Source organism: Trichechus manatus, unplaced genomic scaffold, assembly GCF_000243295.1.
Source record: "Trichechus manatus latirostris isolate Lorelei unplaced genomic scaffold, TriManLat1.0 scaffold00054, whole genome shotgun sequence".
NCBI lineage: Eukaryota > Metazoa > Chordata > Mammalia > Sirenia > Trichechidae > Trichechus > Trichechus manatus.
The window spans coordinates 4387864-4412888 of NW_004443990.1; the positions used below are offsets into that span (position 1 = coordinate 4387864).

The following is a 25025-nucleotide window of genomic DNA, read 5'->3' on the forward strand; positions in this document are numbered from 1 at the left end:
TCCTGGCTATGTGAATCAGGAGAAGCCTCCAGCCCGACCCACAGACTTGGGACGTTATAGTCTCTACAACTGCATAAGCCATTTCCTTGATATAAATCTCTATATATAGATATTTATACACTTTACTGGTTTTGTTTCTCTAGAGAACCCAGACTAAGACAGTAGAGAAGACAGACATGCAAGAAGAATTACCTGATAGTCACAACAAATTACGATGTTACATCTGTGACAGCATGAGTCTATGAAAGACAGGCAAAACTATATTAATTAAATGAAATAAATAATTGCCCAATGATCACCAGAATCTACATTCTTTTCCTATTGGCATTGTTTATAATCTTTACAACATATTGTTTTTCAAGATTTTTAGGGTATGAAGAACGCCACACACCAATAAAATAACTAATAAAAATTCTTCAACAAGCTCTGACTTCCCATATTAAAAAAAAAATTATACAAATCCTTTGACAAATATGTTAGAATTGTAAACAGTATCCTACAAAAATAAAATATACTTTAAATGCTCAAAGTACATAACTGCCTTATGAGACACAGTACAGGTTAAAAGCACAGGCTTTCAAATTAAATAGATTTTCATTCCAGTACCTCCTCTGTCCAAGTTACTTAACCTAAATCTCAATTTTCTGATCTGAAAATGGGATAACAGTTGTATCTACCTTATGTGATTATTGTGAGCACTATGAAAGTGCTTAGCAAGCACACATAATAAACACTTGATAAATGTCTATAGCGTCGTTGGAGCCCTGGTGGCATAGTGGTTAAGAGCTCGGCTGCTAACCAAAAAGTCAGCAACCTGAATCCACCAGCTATTCCTTGGGAAACTTATGGGGCAGTTCTGCTCTGTCCTATAGGGTCGCTATGAGTCAGAATCGACTCAAGGGCAAAGGGTCTTGGTTTTTTTAATCTTTTGGACCCTAGGAAAGGAGAAAGGGTTCCAGAAAGTGTGATAGTGGACTTCTTAATAACCTTGGCAAAAAGGGATCAAAGTCATAATTCGTTTTAGAAAATAAATATAGCATTTCTTACATTTAGAGTATTATGGAGCTATTAATACCTGCTACAACTGAAAGTGGAAAATTGAAGGTCTTTCAGGAGAGTACCTACATGATCTGAGCTGTATCAAAGGACCATTAAAATTTCAGTGGTAAGTAGAATGGACTTAAAAAGGAAAAATAGGAGTCCGAGAGATCAGTTAGGAAGGATTTGCTATATAGAACTAGGATAAATGAAGGGAAAGCAACAGGAAAGAAAGGGAAGTAAAATAACATTTATTGACTATTAGCTGCTGTGCTGAATACTTCTATGCATATTAACTCTTAATTCCTACAACCTCTCTTGTTGGTATTATTATCCCTATTTTTCAGATGAAAGAAGTGAGGCTTAGGTAGGCTAAATAATTTATTCAGTCACACAGCTAGTGAGTAACAGAGTCATGCCACAAACCTGGTTAGTCTGACTATAAAATTCATGTACTTTCTATTATACCATGTTGAAGTGGTAAGGTTTGAATGTGAGAGACATACAAGGAAAAACTTCACTGGACAAGTTGAATTATTAGAGAGGAAAGAAGTCACATTTGATGCTAGAACTTGGACCTGGGTGCCTGAGAGTTTGGAGAAAGGCTAGTCACTGAAGTATAGTTGAAGGATAGGATGCAGTGAGGTGGAAGAATGTGCAATAAATCATAGAAAAAGGATATTTTTATTTTTGCAGCTTTAGAGACACTTTTTTAATTTTTTTTTTATTGTGCTTTAGATGAAGGTTTACAGAGCAAATTAGTTTCTCATTAAACAATTAATACGCGTATTGTTTTGTGACATTGGTTGCCAACCCCACAACATGTCAACACTCTCCCCTTCTCAACCTTGGGTTCCCCATTTTCAGCTTTCTTGTCCCCTTTTGCCTTCTTGTTCTTGCCCCTGGGTTGGTGTGCCCATTTAGTCTCATTTTGTTGTATGGGCCTGTTTAATCTTTGGATGAAGGGTGAACCTCAGGAGTGACTTCAGTACTGAGTTAAAAGGGTGTCCAGGGGCCATACTCTCGGGGTGCTTTGGAAACATTTTTGAGGGAAGAATACTATGGTACTAACAAGATTTAAATAAAAGAAATTTCCAGCCACATATATTCTGGTTGGAGTCAGCATAAATATACATATAGTGGGTCAGGTACCAAAAAAGTAGAGAGTTAACTTGTTGAGGATCAGCTCTGTGAATAGGGTCAAGAAAGTGAATGAATCCAGAAAATCAGCAAGGAAAATACTTAAGCATCTCTATGCATAGTTTGACCTTTAGAAGAAATCAAACTTAGTTGAACTTAGTGGAAAAACTGTGTGCCAATAAAGAGCTAGTTCAATACTACTTCAAACATACCTAGTTTATTCTCTTTGAACTTTCTGTTCCTTCAGCCAAGAATGCTTTTCTCCAAAATATTCACATATCTGCCTCCGTCTTAAATGCTATCTCCATAGAGAGACCTTCCCTGCTACATAAGTTAAAATAGCTCTACCTCTGTTGTTGTTGTTAGGTGCCATCGAGTCGATTTCAACTTGTAGCAACCCCATGTGACAGAGTAGAACTGCCCCATAGGGTTTTCTACACTGTAATCTTTACGGAAGCAGATTGCCAGGTCTTTCTTGTGCAGAGCTGTTGGGTGGGTTCAAACCGCCAACCTTTCAGTTATCAGCTGAGCGCTTAACCAATGCACCTCCAGGGCTTCTTGCTCTACCCTTAGTTACTCTTTATTACTTTGTTTTGATTTTGCTCAAAACACTTTACCATCATTTACAATTATCTAATTGTTTTTCCTACATATCTATAGTCTGTCTTCCCCACTACAATATAAGTTACATGAGAGTAGGGATCGTATCTTTTTGTTCAATCTTTTATCTCCAATGCCTAACAGGACATGACACATAGTAGGCACTCAATAATATTTTTAGAATGAATGAATGAAAGAAGTAAGGAACTAAGCCAATATATTTTTTTAATTTTTTTACTGTGTTTTAAGTGAAAGTTTACAATTCAAGTTAGTCTCTCATACAAAAATTTATACACACATTGTTATGTGACCCTAGTTGCTCTCCCTATACTGTGACAGCACACTCCTCCTTTCCACCCCAGATTTCCCATGTCCATTCAGCCAGCTCCTGACCCTGTCTGCCTTCTCATCTTGCCTCCTGACAGGAGCTGCCCATTTAGTCACATGTATCTACTTGAGCTAAGAAGCACACTCGTCACGAGTATCATTTTATGTCCCATAGTCCAGTCTAATCTTTGTCTGAAGAGTTTAAGCCAATAATTTTTTAATAGCTACTATAGTCTAGGCATTGGACCATGTGCCTTCATATACATTATGCCATTTAGGATCTTAACATATATTACATTCTATATGCTAACGCCCATGCATCTGTCAGTTTGTTGTACTGTGGTGGCTTGTGTGTCGCTGTGATGCTAGAAGCTATGCCATCAGTATTCAAATACCAGCAGGGTCACCCATGGCGGACAGGTTTCAGCTGAGCTTCCAGACTACGACAGACTAGGAAGGACCTGGCAGTCTATTTCTGAGAAAAAATTAGCCAGTGAAAACCTTATGAATATAGCAGTGGAACACTGTCTGATATATTGCCAAATGAATAAGGAAGACCGAAGAAGAATTGACACCTCTGAATTATGGTGTTGGCAAAGAATATTGAATATACCATGGACTGCCAGAAGAACAAATCTATCATCTTGGAAGAAGTACAGCCAGAATACTCCTTAGAAGCAAGGATAGCAAGACTTCATCTCACATACTTTAGACATGTTATCAGGAGGGACCAGTGCATCCAGAGAGAAGGACATCATGCTTGGTAAAGTAGAGGGTCAGTGAAAAAGAGGAAGACCCTCAATGAGATGGATTGACACAGCAGCTGCAACAATCGGCTCAAGCAAAACAACAATTGTGAGGATGGCACAGGACCGGCAGTGTTTTGTTCTATTGTACATAGGGTTATTATGAGTTAGAACCGACTCGATGGCACCTAACAACAACAATAAATGCTAACCAACATTACACTTTGCTTCATTATTTTTCTACTCTTATATTTTTACACATTTTTTTCTCACTTGTTTGATTGATCTGATGTATTCTACGAACTTTGTAAGCCACCTCTAGTACTTTATGATAAATGTATATAGATAATTTCATTTAATATAGATGTAGCCATATTTCAAGATATTTGAAATTAGAGCATTTCAAAGACTTGAATTAAAATGCAAGGAAAAATGTACTCATATAATTGAAAAAATGAAAGTCCCAAAGTTAAGAATTGGTCCAATATACTTAGGTAATTTGAAAACACTTGTGAACAAGGAATGAACATTGCTCTGATACCTCTCACACAAGTCTCATCTACACTGTTTTTATATCTTGATTACTGAATATGAATATTCTATATTTCAGAGGATTCTGCATGTAGGTGTGATAAATCTTCCTCAAGCCACTTCTTTAGTGGATTAGAGTATCTTAGGGTCATCAACAGAATATTAACAGCAATTTAAATTAAATTGGAACAACTTAAAAGGCTTTTTGTGTTGGTGAAGTATTTGAAGACATTTGTAAAAATCTATACACTGCTATTGTATAACAATCCAGAAAAAGCATTTAGTGTAAATGTGCTCCCTTGTCAACCTGCTGAAGTAGCTCATTTAAGTAAATATCAAATTATTTAGAAAATGGTGTGCCATTCTTTTACATTGCCTTTATACATTTGGTACCTATTTTCAGATTCCCAGTTTAGTGCAGGGGAAAAGAGTTCATTTCCCAGAAACGTGGTTGAAAAGACAGAAATATAGGCTACCTAAATTTGAAGTCACTGCAGTATTCATGAAGAGGAAGAAAAACCACTAAGATTTTGTCCATCTCTTTTACAACTAGATAAGCTAGAATATATGACGATCTTAAGTGGAGGGTATGGACTCAAAGTTGGATTGAAAGTACGTGACTGTGAGGGAAACCTGTGTTCTCTGAGACAGAATCTCCTTATTGTTTTCAAATTGTATATCTTACTCCAAATATGAGTTCAGGTAATAAAGTCAGGACTGTCTCACAATTTTCCAGTGTATACAGATATATACAAGCATACTATAGAGATTTACACATACATGTAGTCATAACAAGTTAAGCACTTGCTAAAGTATATACTAAGATTTATATTATTAAAAATTTAAAATTATTTATTTACAGAGCTTTTTGGATTTGTAGATATGGGATTGTGAACCTGTAATAGACACTCTTTTTGGAAAGTACACTGTTAATGGTATTTCTAACCATCTGTCTACTCACCTCCAAGACCAATTTTTCCTAAAATGACAAATACAAGAAATTAAAAATGCCACTGAATTATTGAGTATTCAGGCAGACTAAAAGATGTGATTGAATTGACAGAATTTAAAGTAAAAAGATATACCATATTTTTTGCAAATAATGCGCCCATACATATAACTCAAGCATAGCTTGCTTACAAAAATAGCAGGAGAGTTTTGCAAAAAAACATATAACGTGTGCATTATTTTGCGTAAAAATATAGTAGGTTATGGTTCCATCATTTTCAGATCCATCTGTCTTAGCTTGGGTTCTTCAGAGGAGCAAAACCAGTGAAGCATATATATAAATATAGAGAGATTTATTTCAAGGAAACAGCCATGCAATTTTTAAGGCTGGCAAGTCCCAAATCTGTGGATCCGGCAGCAGGCTGGAGGCTTCTCCTGACTCACGTGGTTGCAGGGGCTGATGAACCCAAAATATGCAGGTCAGGTGGCAGGCTTTTGGCTCATGTCCCAAGAACCGGAGATCAGAGGATGATGAGCCAAATGCAGGATCAAGAGACAGACAGTGAGTGAGCTCTGCCAGAACATCCATATATACTGGATGCAGGCCACATCCCCAAGGAAACGCCCCCTCCAACTGATTGGCTGCTCGCAACATATCACAAAATGGAGGATGATTACATAATATCTGCCAAATCACTGAAAATCATGGCCTAGCCAATTGACACATAATATTAACCATCACACCATCTAACTTTCATTAATTTTTTACAATAGACCAACTACTATATCAACTACATAGCTATTATTCTTGTTGATGAATTTTAAAATTTAGATACAGATTAAACCTCAAAGATGACAATGGAAATAAGATAATGCTGAAGACATTTTTATAAAACATAAAATGTTATATGTGCAATAGAGACATTATATGTTAGAAGTGTCTTTCATTGAGGGAAATCTGTCTTTATTGAAAAGCTGTTTTTTAAACCAAACTTATTGCTATAATTCTTAACTTACTTAACTATAATTTCAAAACTATAAAGCAGAAACATGATTTTCCATATGCTAAAAATCTACAAGTCTTAAAGTTAGAATTGCTTAAGAATCTTTTTTAAAATCATAAAAGAATTACATGTTAAATTAATTTAGATTACAAATAATTTTCAAATTCAATGAGTTCTTATACCAGATTATCAGAGTTGCTTTAAAAATCAAGAAACTCTGTACTCTTGAATATAAAAATTCTAAATGCATTAAGCAAATCAACCCTGAAGCTTTTTAACACCTCAAATCCTAATCTTTGGCAATTAAATAACAAAAAGACAATCCAATCAAAAAATGGGCAAAGTCCCAAGAGTATGGCCCCTGGACACCCTTTAACTCAGTAGTGAAGTTACTCCCAAGTTTCACCCTTTAGCCAAAGATTAGACAGGTCTATAGGGCAAACAATAACACACGTGAGAAATGTGCTTCATAGTTCAATCATGTATATGAGATTAAATGAGCACACCAGCCCAAAAGCAAGGATAAGAAGGCAGGAAGGGACAGGAAAACTGGACAAATGGAAACAGGGAACCCAGGGTGGAGAAGGGGAGAGTGTTGACACATCCCGGGGTTGGCAACCAATGTCACAAAACAAGTTGTGTATTAATTGTTTAATGAGAAACTAATTTGCTCTGTAAACTTTCATCTAAAACACAATTGAAAAAAAAAAATGGGCAAAGACCATCCTAGCTTGGTGAGTAGTGTCTGGAGTCTTAAAAGCTCGCGAGCAGCCATCTAAGATACAGCTATTGGTCTCTACTCGTCCAGAGCAAAACAGAAAGAAGGAAACCAAAGAATCAAAGAAGAAACTAGTCTACAGGACTAACAGTATACATGAACCACGGCCTCATCTACCCTGAGACCGACCAGAAGAACTAGATGGTGCTTGGCTACCACTACCGACCTATCTGATCAGGGCCACAATAGATGGAACCTGATAGAATTGGGAGAAAATGTGGAACAGAACCTCAAATTCCTAAAAAAACAAAACAAAACCAGACTTCCTGGACTGATTGAGACTGGGGGACTCCCCAAGATTACCGTCCTGAGATATTCTTTAAACCTTGAACCAAAACTCACCTCTGAGGCCACCTTTTAGCTAAATAACAGACTGGCTTACAAAATAAAGAATATCACCAGTGAGTACTGTGCTCCTTGAAAGAAAATCATGTATATGAGACCAAACGGTCAACAATTAGTTTAAAACAAAGATAAGAATGTAAGGGGGTAGGGAAACTAGATTAATGGAAATGGAATAACCAGAATGGAAATATTGAGAATATTCATGAATTGTGAAGAATGTAGCCAGTGTCACTGAACAATTTGTGCAGAAAGTGTTGAAAGGGAACCTAAACTGCTGTGTAAACCTACACTGAAAATACAAAGTATTTTTTTTTAATGGGGAAAGAACTTGAATAGACATTTCACCAAATAAGATATACAAATGGCCAATAAGCACATGAAAGGATGCTGAACATCATTAGTCATTAGGGAAATGCAAATCAAAATCAGAATGAGATACCACTTCACATCCACTAAGATGGCTATCATCAAAAAACGAAAAACAGCAAGTGTTGGCCAGGATGTGGAGAAACTGGAACCCTCTTCCATTGCTGGTGGGAATGTAAAATGATACAGCTGCTGTAGAACAGCTTGGCTGTTCCTCAAAAAGTTCAACACAGAATTACCATATGACCAAGCAATTCTGCTCCTAGGTATATACCCCTAAAGTCTTGAAAGCAGGGACTCAAATAGATACTTATACACCAATGTTCACTGCAGCATTATTCTTTATAGCCAAAAGATGGAAATAACCAAGATGGAATCAACAGATGAGTAGATAAACAAAATGTGGTATAGCCATACAATAGAATATTACTCAACCATAAAGGGAAATGAAGTCTTGATACATACTACAAATGGGTAAACCTTGAAAATATGCTGAGTGAAATAAGTCAGACACAAAAGGACAAATATTGTATGATGCCAATTATATGAAATATCTAGAATAGGCAAATACACAGAGACCAAAGTTTATTAGTGGTTACCAGGCGTGGGTGTAAGGGAAAAACGGGGAGCTATTGCTTAAGGGGCACTGAATTTCTGTTTGGGGTGATGAAAAAAATTGGAAATGGATAGTGGTGATGGTTGCACAACATGATGAATGTAATTAATGTCACTGAATTGTACATGTAAACATGGTTGAAATGGCAAATGCCTGTTGAAATGGCAAATGCCTGTTACATATATTTTACCACAATAAAATAAAAATACAAATGTCCTCAGCTCTGGGATATGGGAGTTAGAATATGGGAGCACAGATTTATAATAAAATCAGGAATAGAAGATTAAAATACATGAAACAATCAGTGAATCATGTGTAACAACTAAGCTTTATGTAGTAGAGCTACAGGCATTCAGAGGATAGAACGATAAACAAAGGGTGTGCCATCTTATATAGAGTTGTGAATGCCTTACAGTGTTAGGCACAATGCCTTGTCGTAACAGGTGCTCAGCAAACATTTATGAAATAAATGAGCCAAGAGGTCACAAAATTTTAAAAGCTGCAATGGAAATGCTTACTAATTATAAAGGGAAAGAAACTACAGTGGAGAAATCTGGCAATCACCAAATTAAACAAGTGATTAAGGTAAACATCACCAGTAACAAAACATATCAACATCATGAACTCCTGATGCACTGAGGACACAACATCATTTTTGTTGTACTCTCAACCAAGATACAAAACCTCATTCCAATCATGAGAGAACATCAAGTAAATCCAAATGAAGGGAGTTCTACAAAATAACATCATTACTCATCAAAAGTGTCAAGGTCATGAAAAACAAAGATTGAGAAACTATTATGGACTAGAAGACATTAAGGAGAAATAACAACTAAATGGAATATGAGACCCTGGATAGAATCCTGGGACAGAAAAGGACATTAATGGAAAATCTGGTGAAATTCAAATAAGTAATAAAGTTTAGTTAATAATATTGTAACAGTGTTTACTTCCTGTTCTTGAAAATTATACTATGCTTATGTAAGATGTTCGAATTAGAGGAAGTGACATGAGGAATATAAAGGAACACTGTACTATTTTTGCAACTTTTTTGTAAGTCTAAAATTAGTTCAAAATAAAAATATTTTTAATAAATAAAAGCCTACAATTGGAAGGCCCAACAATATCAGTGGTAATAACATTTCCCAGATAATTTAAAATAACTCAGAAAAAAACCCAAAATACTTAGGTATAAATCTAACAAAACAAGTATAGGATCTTTAAGCTGAAAACGACAAGATGCTGATGAAATAAATAAAAGGAGATCTAAATAAATGGAGAAACGCATTGTGTTCATTGATTAGAAGAATTAACATAGTAAAGATGTCGATTCTCTCAAAATTGATCTATATAGGTTTATTGCAATTTCTATCAAAATCCTAATGGGACTTTCTGTAGATACAGAGAAGCTGATTCTAAAACTTATATGGAAAGGCAAAAGAACTAGAAGAACTAAACAAATTTTGAAAAAAAAATAATAAAATGGGAAGAATCACACTCTCCTATTTTAAGATTTTTATACAGATATTGGAGCCCTGGTAGCACAGTGGTTAAGAGCTTGGCTGCTAACCAAAAGGTCAGCAGTTCGAATCCACCAGCTGCTCTTTGGAAACCTTATAGGGCAGTTCTATTCTGTTTTATAGGGTCACTATGAGTTGGAATCCACTCAACGGCAATAGGTTTGTTTGTTTGTTTGTTTGTTTTTAATATATACAGATATCAGTAGATACTCAGCTGCTAACTGACAGTTGGAACCCACCAGCTGCTCCATGAGAGAAAAGACCTAGCGGTCTGCTCCTGTAAAGATTACAGCCTAGGAAACCCTATGGAGCAGTTTTACTTGGTCCTATAGGGTTGCTATGAGTTGGAATTGACTCAACTGCACACAACAACAATCATTACAAATCTATCAATTTGTCACACCGTGGTGGCTTGCATATTGCTATGATGCTGGAAGCTATGCCACCAGTATTTCAAATACCAACAGGGTCACCCAGGGTAGACAGGCTTCAGCAGAGTTTCCAGACTAAGACAGACTAGGAAAAAAAGGCCTGGTGATCTACTTCTGAAAATTAGCCAATGAAAACCTCACAGATAGCAACAGAACACTATCTGATACAGTGCTGGAAGATGAGCCCTTCAGGTTGGGAGACACTCAAAATACAACTGGGAAAGAGCTGCTTCCTCAAAGTAGAGTTGACTTTAATGATGCTGATGGGATAAAGCCTTCAGGACCTTCATTTGCTAATGTGGCACAATTCAAAATGAGAAGTAACAGCTACAAACATCCATTAGTAACTGGAATGTGGAATGTACAAAGTATGAAGCAAGGAAAAATGGAAATTTTCATATATGAAATGGACTGCTTGAAGATTGAAATCCTAGGTGTTATAATGTTCTCACTGAGACTGGAGGGAACCCAGAAGACATGGCCCCCAGACTCTCTGTTAGCCCAAAACTAAAACCATTCCTGAAGCCAACTCTTCAGACAAAGATTAGACTGGACTATAAGACATAAAATGATACTCATGAAGAGCGTGCTTCTTAGCTCAAGTAGATACACGAGACTAAATGGGCAGCTCCTGTCCGAGGTGAGATGAGAAGGCAGAAAGGGACATGAACTGGTTGAACAGACACAGGAAATCCGGGGTAGAAAGGGGAAGTATGCTGTCACAGTACAGGGAGTGCAACTAGGGTCAGATAGAAGTGTGTGTACAAAGTTTTGTATGAGAAACTAACTTGAACTGTAAACTTTCATTTAAAGCACAATTGAAAAAAAGAAAAAGAAATCCTAGGTGTTAGTAGCTGAAATGGACTGGTGTTGGCCATTTTGAGTCCAACAATCATATGGTCTACTATGCAGAGAACAACAAATTGAAGAGGAACAGGTTGCATTCATGGTTAAAGAACATTCTGAGATCTAACTGGAAGTACAAGGCAATCAGTAATAGGTTAATAGCCGTACACCTACAATGAATACCAGTTAATACAACAATTATTCAAATTTATGCACCAACCACAAATGCCAAGGATGAAGAAATTGAAGATTTTTATGACCTACTGCAGTCTGAAATGTATCAAACATGTAAACAAGATGCATCAATAATTACTGTTGGATGGAATGTGAAAGTTAGAGACAAAGAAGGAGAGCAGTTGGAAAATACCACCTTGGTAATAGAAATGACGCTGAGATCACATGATAGAATTCTGCAAGACCAGTGACTTATTCATCAGAAATACCTTTTTTGAACAACACAGTTGACGACTATACATGTGAACCTTACTGGACTGATTACACAGGAATCAAATCAACTACATCTGTGGAAAGTGACAATGAAGAAGCTCAGTATCGTCAGTCAAGACAAAGCCAAGGGCCAACTGCAGAACAGACTGTCAATCACTCGTATGCAAGTTCAAGATGAAGCCAAAGAAAATCAAAGCAAGTTCATGAGAGCCAAAGTACAACCTTGAATATATCCTACTTGAATTTAGAGACCATCTCAAGAATAGATTTGATCACTGAACACTAATGACTGAAGACCAGAAGAGTTGTGGGAAGACTTCAACGACATCATACATAAAGAAAGGGAACGGTCATTAAAAAGACAGGAAAGAAAAGATGAAAACAGATGTCAGAAGAGACTCTGAAACTTGCTCTTAAGCACAGAGCAGTTAAAGCAAACAGAAGAAATGATGAAGTAAAAGAGCTAACCAGCAGATTTCAAAGGGCAGCTCAGGAGGCAAGGCAAAGTATTATGATAATATGTGCAAAGACTTAGAGTTAGAAAACCAGAAGGGAAGAACGCGACTGGCATTTCTCAAGCTGAAAGAACTGAAGAGAAAATCAATCCTCAAGTTGCAACACTAAAGGATTCTATCGGTAAAAAACTGAATGATGCAGGAAGCATAAAAAGAAGATGGAAAGACTATACAGAGTCACTGTGCCAAAAAGAATTGGTCAGTGTTCAACCATGTCAGGAGGTAGCATATGATCAAGAACTGCTGTTACTTAAGGAAGAAGTTCAAGCTGCACAGAAGGCATTGACCAAAAGCAAGTCTCCAGGAATACCGATTGAAATCTTCAACAAATGGATTCAATGCTGGAAGCATTTACTCATCTAGATCAAGAAATCTGGAAGACAGCTACCTGGCCAATCGACTGGAAGAGATCCATATTCATGTCCATTCCAAAGAAAGACGATCAAACATTACCATTATCAAACAATATCATTAATATCACATGCTAGCAAAATTTTGCTGAAGATAATGCAAAAATGACTGCAGCAGTACATTGACAAATTACATTAAACTGCCAGAAGTTCAAGCTGGATTCAGAGGGGATGTGGAATGTGGGATATCATTGCTGATGTCAGATTGATCTTGGCTGAAAGCAGCGAATACCAGAAAGATGTTTACCTGTGTTTTATTGACTATGCGAAGACACTCAGCTGTGTGGATCATAACAAATTATGGATAACATTGCGAAGAATGGGAATTCCAGAACACTTATTGAGCTCATGTGGAACATGTACATGGATCAAGAGGAACAGAACAAGGAGATACTGTGTGGTTCAGAATTGGAAAATGTTGCAACAGAGTTGTCTCCTTTAAATTTACTTATGCAATCTGTGTGCTGAACAAATAATCCAAGAAGCTGGACTATATGAAGAAGAACATGGCATGAGGATTTAAGGAAAACTCATTAAAACTTGTGATATGCAGATGACACAACCCTGCTTGCTGAAAATGAAGACAGCTTGAAGCACTTACTGATGAGGTCAAAGCCTTTATAATGGATTACACCCAAACGTGAAAAAAACAAAAACCCTCACAACTGGACTAATAAACAACATCATGATAAATGGTGAAGAAGCTGAAGTTGTCAAGGATTTTATTCTTCTTGGATCAACAATCATTGCCCATAGAATCATCAGTCAAGAAATCAAACAATGTATTGCACTGGGCAAATCTACTAGGAAAAACCTCTTTAAATTTTTTAAAAAAGTAAAGATGTCACTTGATAATTAAGGTGCACCTGATCTAAGGCATGATTTTTCTATCACTTAATATACGTACAAAACCTGGACAATGAAAAAGGAAGACAGAAGAACAATTGATGTATTTGAACTGTAGTGCTGGTGAATAGACTATGGACTGATGGAAGAATGAACAAATTAGCCCCTTAGAAGTGAGGATGGCAAGCTCCTGGACACATCATCAGGAAAGACCAATAGCTAGAATAGGACATCACAGTTGATAAAGTAGAGGGTCAGCAAAAATGAGAGACAATACCCGAGGCCAACTCCTCAGACAAAGATTGGACTGGGCTGTGGGACATAAAATGATACTCGTGAAGAGTGTGCTTCTTAGCTCAAGTAGATACATGAGACTAAATGGGCAGCTTCTGTCCGGAGGTGAGATGAGAAGGCAGAGAGGGTTAGGAGCTGGTTGAAGGGACACAGGAAATCAGGGGTGGAAAGGAGGAGTGTGCTGTCACAGTATAGGGAGAGCAATTAAGGTCACATAACAATGTATGTATAAATTTTTGTTTATGAGAGACTAACTTGAATTTTAAACTTTCACTTAAACTACAACAATAAAAATAAGAGAAACTCTCAATGCGATGGATTGACACAATAGCCACAATAATGGATTCAAACAAACCAATGATTATGAAGATGGCGCAAGACTGGGCAACATTTTGTTCTGTTATACATAAGGTCACTATGAGTTGGAGCTAGCGACAGCACCTAGTGACAACAATCAGTACAGTTGCATTGATAGAGGTATGGACACATAGATCAAGAGAACAGAATAAAGAGTCCAAAAATAAACCCATACAAGTATGGACAAGTAATTTTTGACAAAGGTGTAAAACCAATTCATGTATCTAAATATAAAACTATAAAACTTTTAGGAGAAACTCTTAGTGAACTAAGTTGAAGGGAAGAGTTTTTAAACATGACACCAAAAGTACAATCCACGAAAGAAAAAATTGATAAATTTGACTTCATCGTAGTTTAAAAATTTTATTCTATAAAAGACACTGCCAAGAGAATGAAAAGACAGGCCACAGATTGAGAGAAAACATTTGCAAATCACATACCTGACAAAGTACTTGTATCCAGAATATATAAGAAACTCTCTAAACTCAACAGTAAAAAAGCAAACAATTCAATTAGAAAATAGTGAATAACTTGAATAGACTTTTCACCAAAGAAGATGGCAAATAGGTGCATGAAAAGGCAGCCATTATGATTAGCTGTTATTGAAATGCAAATTAAAGCTACCATGAGATACCACAGAACACCTGTTAGAATGGCTAAAATAAAAACTAAAATACCAAGTGCTGGTGAGGACATGGAACAATTGGATCTCTCATACACCGCTGGTGGGAATGTAGAAGGGTACTTCCACTCTAGAAAACTGTTTAGCAGTTTCTCATAAGTTAAATATACACGTATTACACAACTCAGCAATCACACTTGGGGACACTTACCCTAGAGAAATGAACATTTATGTTCACACAAAAATCTGTACATGAATGTTTATACTAGCATTATTCATAATAATTCAAAAACTAGAAACAACCCAAATGTCCTCCAATGGATGAATGGATAAACAAGCTGTGGTACATCCATACAATGAAATACTATTTAGCAAGAAAAAGAAACAAACTATTGATACATGCAACAATGTGGATGGATCTCAAGAGCATTATGCTGTATGAAAAAAACCAATAAAAAAAGATTAATCATATATTGTAACATTTATATAACATTAGGAAACCCTGGTGGCATAGTAGTTAAGAGCTACTGCTGCTAACCAAAAAGGTCGGCAGTTCAAGTCCACCAGGTGCTCCTCGGAAACACCATGGGGCAGTTCTACTCTGTCCTTTGGGTTTTTTTTTTTTTTTTAAATAACATTAAAAATGACAAAATTATAGTGATGGAGGACAGATCATTGGTTGCCAGGGGTTAGAGTTGGGGAAAAGGTGTGACTGCAAAGGAATAGCATAAGGACTCTCTTTGGAGTTATGGATCCCAATCGTGGTGTTGGTTACATGAATCTCTAAAACCTAAAAAAAAACCATTGCTGTCGAGTCTATTCTGACTCATAGCAACCCGATAGGACAACCCTAGGGTTTCCAAGGCTGTAATCTTTACAGAATCAGACTGCCACATCTTTCTTCCGTGGAGCAGCTGGTGGGTTTGAACCACCGACCTTTTGGTTACCAGCCAAGTGCTTAACCACTGTGCCACCCGGGATCCTTAATGAATCTCTGCAGGTGATAAAATTTCATAGCAGTATACACCAAAAAAATTTTTTTTCTAAAGGAATGTATACAAAACTGATGAAATCCAAATAAGGTCTGTACTTTAATTGATAAATAGTATGGTACCAATGTCAACTTCCTGGTTTTGATAATTATACTATGGTTATATAAGATGTTGTCATTGGGGGAAGCTGGGTAAAGGGAACTTCTAAACTCTCTGTACTATTTTTGTAACTTTTCAAAATTAAAGTTTCTAAACCCCAAATTTCTGTTACTTGATTATGCAGAACAATCCTACACCCTTAACCCTTAACCTACACCTCAGATTATTAAAAAAAAAAAAAAAAAACTACACTTATGGATTTTTCTAATTTAAAAACAAAATCACTGTATGTTTCAGGTCTATACGTTAGCCACATAAAGAACTAGTAGAGGCTTTAAAATTATTCTTTAATTTCAACCAGATAAAATTCTGAGATAGAGACTCTACCCTTCACAGAGCAAACCCAGAGATCTTGGGCTTATTTTTATCCCATTACAAATAGAATAACAATATTTCAAAGAAGATGACAATAATCTGTTCTAGTCTGTGCTGGTTACCTCCTACCTGAGACTGCTTTCAATTCTGGGCACCATTCTTTAAGAACAGTTAGGTCAGCCCAAGGCTTGTGGGCTTGGCAGAGCTGGATGAGACTGACAAAGCAGAATTGCAGCACAGCAGTGGCTGCTGAACAGAAGAAGGTGCAGTTCATTGCACAGGTGCATCATTTCATGGAGCTGTGTTGGGATAAGTGTGTGAAAGGATGTGCTCTAGTAAAATGAAGGAGGTAACCCAGAAATAAGGAGCCCTGGTTGTACAGTGGTTAAGCACCCCACTGTTAACCAAAAGGTCGGTCGTTCAAACCCACCAGGTGCTCCACAGGAAAAAGATGTGACAGTCTGCCCCAGTAAAGGTTACAGCCTTGGAAATCCTATGGGGCAGTTCTACTTTGTACTTTGAGTCAGAATCAACTCAGGGGCACCTGGTATGGTTTTTTCTGTTTCTTTTTAACCCAGAAAGAAAAAGCTATGAGATAATTGGGAACCCAAGATTGAGAAGGGACAGTGTTGACATGTCATGGGGTTGTTAACCACTGTCATAAAACAATATGTGTACTAACTGTTTAATGAGAAACTGTTTGTTCTGCAAACTTTCATCTAAAGTACAATAATAAAAAAAAAATAGAGGGCCTTGGACAGAGATGGAGAAAAATGTAGAATAAAATTCTAACTCACAAAAAAAGACCAGACTTACTGGTCTGACAGAGACTGGATAAACCCCAAGAGTATGGTCCCTGGACATCCTTTTAATTCAGTACTGAAGTCACTCCTGAGGTTCACCCTTCAGCCAAACATTAGATGGGTCCATAAAACAACAAGATTAAATGGGCACACCAGCCCAGGGGCAAGGACAAACAAGAAGGCAAGAGAGGACAAAAAAGCTGGCAATGGAGAACCCAAATTCAATAAGGGAAGTGTTGACGTGTTGTGGGTTTGGCAACCAATGTCACAAAATAATACGTGTATTAGTTGTTTAATGAGAAACTAATTTGCTCTGCAAACCTTACCTAAAGCACAATAAAAATGAATAAATAAAAAGAAATCAAAAGACATATTGCATTGGTCCAATATGCTGCAAAAGACCTCTTTAAGTGTCGGAAAGCAAAGATGTCACCTTGCAGACTAGAGTGCACCTGACCCAAGCCTTGGTGTTTTCAATCACCTCATATGCATGTGAAAGCTGGACAGGAGTAAGAAAGACTGAAGAACTGATGCCTTTGAATTATGGTGTTGGCAAAGAATATTGAATATACCACAGACTGCTAAAAGAATGAACAAGTCTCTTTTGGGGGAAGTACAGCCAGGATGCTCCTTAGAAGCTAGGATAGTGAGACTTTGCCTCACTTACTTTGGACATGTTATCAGAAGGGATCAATCCCTGGAGAAGGACATCATTCTTGGTAAAGTAGAGGGTCAGTGAAAAAGAGGAAGACCCTCAATGAGATGAAGTGACACAATGGCTGTAACAATGGACTCAAACATAGCAATGAGGATGGCGCAGGACCTGGCAGTGTTTCCTTCTGTTGTTCATGTCATCACTATGAGTTGGAACCAACTAGATGGCACCTAACAACAACAGCAACAATATGTGTGTTGTGAATTTCAAATATATGAATATGACACGTGACAAAAAAAAAAAAGAAAAGAAAAAGGCACAAGAACTAAAAAAAAACAACCAAGACTCCAATGAAGGAAAGAGGTAAAAGGAACTCCCAGGATGATGGCAGAGCTCCAGCATGACAGCTTTACTGCAGGTTTAGAGAGCATACAGTCCAGACTGGAACAGGTGGCAAGTCTCCATGAAGGAAATCTTAAAAAAAAAAAAAAGATTATCTGATGTGTTTCACTACACCAAGGGTGGTTTTACAGTCCTACTGGAAAATTTGGAGAAGAAATAACAATAGGTACATAGAAAACCAAGTAAATTAAAAATAGATAATTATTAACTCCAGGAAAAATAAAAAGTTATACAAGACAGAAAATGTAATTATAGCACATGATGGCTCAGCTGTGGACAATATTTACATAATTCAAATAATGTAAACATCATTTTGCCAAAAATTGTGCCAAAATATTGGGAGTATGGGAGAAGGAGAAGTGGTAGCAGGGGTTGTATAAGAGTATTAAATCTTTACCTTCCTGAGTAGGAAACAAAGAGTTAATGCCTAAAATTGAAAAATCAAGCAATAGTAATAGAAATATATTCTTTAGAGATATAGAGGTAAACTCTAGAAGATACAACTTAAAGAATTATAAAGTTGCCTCCGAGGAGAACTTGGGAGTGGAGAAGAACAGGGTAAGAGACTACTCTTTTTTAGTATAAGCCTTAGAGCATAATATTTGACTTTTTAAAAAAATTGTAAATGTATTATTTTGAATAAAAATTATTTGTTTTTTTGTCCCACCCCTAGACCCACTGTGTTGCAGAATCTCTGAATAACTCTAATTATTTAAATGGCCTTAAAAGATAAAACATTAGTGTAAGATCACGGACTTACAGCCCAATGCAGGCTTTGCCATACCCCATGGATTCATAAATACATCCTCAAACCTAACACAGATTTAAATAAGCATGAAATTCATTACAAAGAAGACCAACAAAGTGAGTTTAAATGGGTCAGCACAATCCATCCCACTACAAGAAAACCTCTTTAAAGTATATAAAATCCCTAGAGACAATAAATTAGTAACAGAATATTTGTACATTAAAGATAATAAGTTACATTGACAAGTTGAAACTAATTTCTCTCTTGCCATCTAAACTGATAGATTATAAGTAACAATTTCTATCTCATAGCGGGATTAAGAGAACATTCAATGTACTCTCCTCCCTCAAAATAGCTTATCTTTGAGGTTGTACTGAATTTTAGTTGCTATAACAACCTAAGTAAACCCTTTATTGCTACAGACATCTGTGACTATTTATAAATACAACAGCTGGATCTGTCCAGCTAAATTTCTTTTATAAGACACCAAAGCAGTTTTCACTTGCTCTGAATAAACTTGGAAAAAAAAAATGTCAGGGACCATTAAAACTAAAAATATTTCTATATCTTAAATATAGAAATATACTATAAACTATATAGAGTAAGGCAGAGAATGGAAAAAATACTACATTTCCTTTCATTGTTTCCTGGAGAAATAGCAATGTCAACACAATGCTTCTTAAACTGTTAACTTATTCTGAATTGAAATATGCTGAGATGTTTTAAATGAGTTCCTTCTCTCCATAGTTACACAATACAATACACCAAGAAACAAACACTTGCATTTACATAAAACAACATTTATCAGCAGCTAAGTCAACCCAAATTCATTAAGAAAAATAGACTAAATATTTTAAAATGGAGTCCTTTCTCTTTTCAAAATGGTTGTATTGGTTCCTTTAAAATACCTAATGATAATTAGATTGAAGGGGATGTCTATCATCACTGATATGAGCAGTGGCATCAGTAGAGGAGTATGGACCTCACCAGGTGACACTGTCAGAGGGGGTAACACCAAAATGACTGTCTATAAAATTTCTGTGCAGTGTTTAATCAGAAATTTATCATTTTTAATAAAAATACCCTTGTAGTTAGTTATAACAACAAAAACATTTTTCTTAAGCCCAGCTTATGTGTATCAATATACCTACAAGGCTGAAACTCTATGCTAATTTACTTTTTGGACCTTCTAATGCACTCCAGTCAGAGCTGTCATTACTAGCCAGTTACAATCTCATGGTTTCGTCAAGCGCACGCTGTTGTTTTCGTTGCTGCTGATGTTTTTATAGTTGCTGATTTTGTCAAAATTTCTGGTGTTTTAGCTACAATATTGTGGTAATTAGTATTTGTGAACCTACATCAATAACTTTTTTGAGAATGAAGTAGTAATTAAAGGAAATAAAGGAATGATATACGGGAATTATGATTTATAAGTAACATTAGTACCAAAAACATTACTAAGGATTCTGTATGGTCTGGTATGGAAGGAGGTCCATGCAGGGTGGTGACACCATGAGTTACCACACTGGGTGACAACAACCCTAGTGATGCCACTGGATATGAGACTTTGACTACACACTATTATTTTTAAAAAAAGTTTTATTTTGCAGCATGTAGCAGCTGATTAGCAGATTCTCAGGATCTGTGCCCATTCTACAGAATCTCATGAAGTGTTGTCTCAATAGGTCACTGAGATTAAGACTGTTATGTTTAGGACAACCTTCAGCTTTTTCCCCACAGGAAAAAAATGTTTTAAATGATGTGCAAATACATTTATTGACTGATACTTGTTACATACATTTTCTATCCTGCATTGAGATTTTCATCTATGTGTTTATCTCCTATCAAATCCCTTTCCCAACTACAACTAATATGTTTTAAAAGCACATATAGTATTCTATATATCAGTGTATGTGGGGATAGCTGATTAACTTGTAGAAAATTAAAATTCACACCTTGTCTATATTTAATTTAATCTATGCCTAATCTTATAGCTGTTTTATGATTATTAAAGAATTTTCAAATGACAATTTCCTAAGGATAAAAATTAAGATCCAAACAACATGCAATCCAGACATCTGCAGCAATTTTATTTTCAAATGTCAAAGGATAACTATAGATGTATGTGAACCATTCTCCAATATTCACTACTGTTGCATTTTTATATAAAACATATCCAATCTCTAAATAAGGTCTTTTCCCTTTCACCTAAATCTTTCTGAGAATAGCTTAATTACAGTCCTGAGAAACCATTCCTGTGCCTGGAATTTCAAATAAGTTTGTCTTTCATGCAAGTACCACATGATTATTTTCCTATTACTCTTACAATTCTTTTCCTGCCCATTCCATTCCTTGAACAATTTATCAGAAGTGCTTACATGACAAGAAAATGCCCATTTCAGCTTCTCTCAAACTAGATATAATCTCCTTGGGTGATGGAAATGAGAATAAGATCTTATTTTTATATTTTGTCTTTACAATTGAAAAAGTACTCACATACACTGTATTATTCTGATCCTCACAATAATGCTTTGACCTGAATAAGACAGTGATTATTATTCTTATTTTGAAAAATCAGAAAAAAATAGACTCAGAAGGGTTAAATGATTTGCCCTAGGTGAAACAGGAAGAGCAATAACAATCAGAACTCAGCTCTCCTGACATACTTTTTTCACAACACTGTGCTGTCTTACTATTTTATGTGACAAGGAGGATAGAGTGGGGCAACTGACTTTGACAGGCGTCAGTTGCCACAGACCCTGAACGACAGAATCAGTTATAATCTGTGCTCTCCAACAGCAAGTCCTGGCAGTATGGCAGACCTGTCTGATGTCATAGTTTTGATTATCAACCAGCAGTTTAAACTTGTGCTTGTTATAATTAGAATTTCCTCACAGGAAAAAAAAGAGCACATAGTATTCCTGAAAAGAACCACCTATCAGCTAAAAAATTTCACATCTTCTATTCATGGTCAATCAGTGTTTAAAACATGAATTATTACAATCAAAGAGCAAGTTTACAAATGTCTGTGGGCTACAACTTCAGGAATGTGAATATTCTATTTTTAGGAAACAATCCTAGTATGAGGCCAGAACATCAGGGTGCTAGAAACTGGCTCCAACTTTGACCTTCTTCCTCCCGGCTAACAATCTAGTAAACACCTGGAGATTGTTCTGACCATAGTTAACAGCTAAACCCATAACAGAATCAGAAGTAGACACATATTCTCTCTTGCTTTGGGGAAAGAGAGAGAGAGATTTGTGACTTTTTTCTCAAAAAAAAATCAGATTTAGCAGCTATACTTCTAAGTAAACATCCACATTGCTCCTCGTGTTATATAATACCTCCTCTTATTCACAAACTTGTCTGTCTCATTCAGTTGTTGCTGTTAGTTGCTGTCCCATTGACTCTGACTCATGGTGACCTTATGTATAACAGAACGAATCGTCCCCCAGTCCCGTCTTCATGATCATTGGTATTTTTCAGTACTCTCACCATGTTTCAGTGCCTCCTTCTCTTTGATCTTTTTTCCACTTTTTTGCTGGTGTTATTTGCCCACCTCATTATACCCTTCTTTTCATGTCTCCTTTTGGTAATCATCTCTATCTGGGCTGTCTTTGTCTTCTGCTTTCCAGACTCCTCCCTGTTATGGATTGAATTGTATCCCCCTAAAAATGTGTATCAACTTGGCTAGGCCATGATTCCCAGTATTGTGTGGTTGTCCACCATTTTGTGATCTGATGCAATTATCCTACAGTGTTGTAAATCCTGACCTCTTTGATGTTAATAAGGCAGGATTAGAGGCAGTTATGTTAACAGAGCAGGACTCAATCTACAGGATTAGTTTGTATCTTGAGTCATCTTTTTTGAGATATAAAAGAGAGAATCAAGCAGAGAGGGGAGGGACCCCATGCCACTAGGAAAGAAGTGCCAGGAGCGGAGCATGTCCTTTGGACCCAGGGTCCTGCACTGAGAAGCTCCTAGACCAGGGGAAGATTGATGATAAGGATCTTCCCCTAGAATCGACAGATGGAGGAAGCCTTCCCCTGGAGTTGGCACCCTGAATTTGGACTTCTAGCCTCCTAGACTGTAAGAGAATAAATTTCTGTTTGTTAAAGCCATTCACTTGTGGTATTTCTGTTATAGCAGCACTAGCTAACTGAGAGACTCCTTGAAGCTACCACCCCAGCTCCCACTTACAGCCTTGCCTTCATCAGCACCTTATGCTTAAAAGTATCTTTCACATTAATCACCCCCTTGATGTAGCTCAGTTAGCTATCAGAAAAGCTAGTTGATAAAACTAGTTCCTACTAAAGGATGCATAACTATTGAATAATTGGTGTCATTTCAGACAGAATAAGGGAGAAATTTGGGAAAGGACAGCTTTACATGATTCAGCCCACTCCCCTGACTCTAGCAAAGAATAATGGAGGTAGTAAAGCATAGGAAACTTTTCCCCAACCCTATCAGCTCTCAAAAAAAGTTCCCTTCCTGAAGAGAACATGGGTTATTATTATTCTACTTCCATCTCTTCTACCATTTTTCTAAATAAAGTCTCAGTCCCTAGCTTTCCAATATTTCCTCCTCAAGGAAGGGAGTCAATTTCTACAACATTGGGAAGGTGCTTGCATTGCCCTAAGCTAAGTCAAACACCTAAGGTGTATGCATATACACCAAAGGATGTGTGATTACTCTGGTCCCTGAGTGGCACTCACTTGAAAAGTGGCATGGAGGTAGGAACCTTCATACTGAAATAAAATTCCTTCCTCTGGGTCAACTATGGAACAGACTATCAACTGCTCATATGCAAGCGCAAGTTGAAGCTGAAAAAAATGAAAACAAGTCCACAAGAGCCAAAGTACAACCTTGAGTATATCCCACCTGAATTTAGAGACCATCTCAAGAACAGATTTGACGCACTGGACACTAATGGACCGAAGATCAGATGAGTTGTGGAATGACATCAAGGACATCACACATGAAGAAAACAAGAGGTCATTAAAAAGACAGGACAGAAAGAAAAGATAGATGTCAGAAGAGACTCTGAAACTTGCTCTTGAATGTAGAGTAGCTAAAGAGAAAGGAAAAAATGATAAAGTAAAAGAACTGAACAGAAGATTTCACAGGTCAGCTCGAGAAAACAAAGTAAAGTATTATAATGGAATGTGCAAAGACCTGGAGTTAGAAAACCAAAAGGGAAGAACATGCTTGGCATTTCTCAAGCTGAAGAACTGAAGAAAAAATTCAAGCCTTGAGTTGCAACATTGAAGGATTCTACAGGGAAAATACTAAACAACGAAGGAAGCATCAAAAGAAGACGGAAGGAATACACAGTCACTATATCAAAAAGAACTGGTTGACATTCAACTATTTCGTGAGGCAGCATATGATCAAGAACTGCTGGTACTAAAGGAAGAGGTCCAAGCTGCACTGAAAGTACTGGCGAAAAACAAGTCTCCAGGAATTGACAGAAGGCCAATTGTGATGTTTCAACAAACGGATGCAGTGGGGAAGTGCTCACTCATCTATGCCAAGAAATTTGGAAGACAGCTACCTGGCCAACTGACTGGAAGAGATTCATTCCAAAGAAAGGTGATCCAACAGAATGTGGAAATTATAGAACAATATCATTAGTATCACACACAAGTAAAATTGTGCTGAAGATCATTCAAAAGCAGTTGCAGCAGTACATTGACAGGGAACTGCCAAAAATTCTAGCTAGATTCAGAAGAGGGCGTGGAACAAAGGATATCATTGCTGATGTCAGATGGATCTCGGCTTGAAAGCAGAGAATACCAGAAAGATGTTTACCTGTGTTTTATTGACTAAGCAAAGGCATTCGACTGTGTGTGGATCACAACAAATTATGGATAACATTGAAAGAATGAGAATTCCAGAGCACTTAATTGTGCTCATGAGGAACGCTGTACATAGACCAAGAGGCAGTTGTTCGAACAGAACAAGGGGACACCACACAGTTTAAAATCAGAAAATGTGTGTGTCAGGGTTGTATCCTTTCACCATACTTATTCAATCTGTATGCTGAGCAAATAATCCAAGAAGCTGGACTATATGAAGAAGAACAGGGCATCAGGATTGGAAGAAGACTCATTAACAACCTGCGATATGCAGATGACACGATCTCGCTTGCTGAAAGTGAAGAGGACTTGAAGCACTTACTGATGAAGATCAAAGACCACAGCCTTCAGTATGGATTACATTTC

General features: G+C 36.9%; 1 protein-coding gene across 1 annotated transcript in view; it reads right to left on the minus strand.

The window, feature by feature from the left end:
• Positions 1-25025, minus strand: part of PPM1E (protein phosphatase, Mg2+/Mn2+ dependent 1E) — a 211952-nt gene that overhangs the window by 121608 nt on the left and 65319 nt on the right. The gene's annotated exons all lie outside the window — the stretch shown is intronic.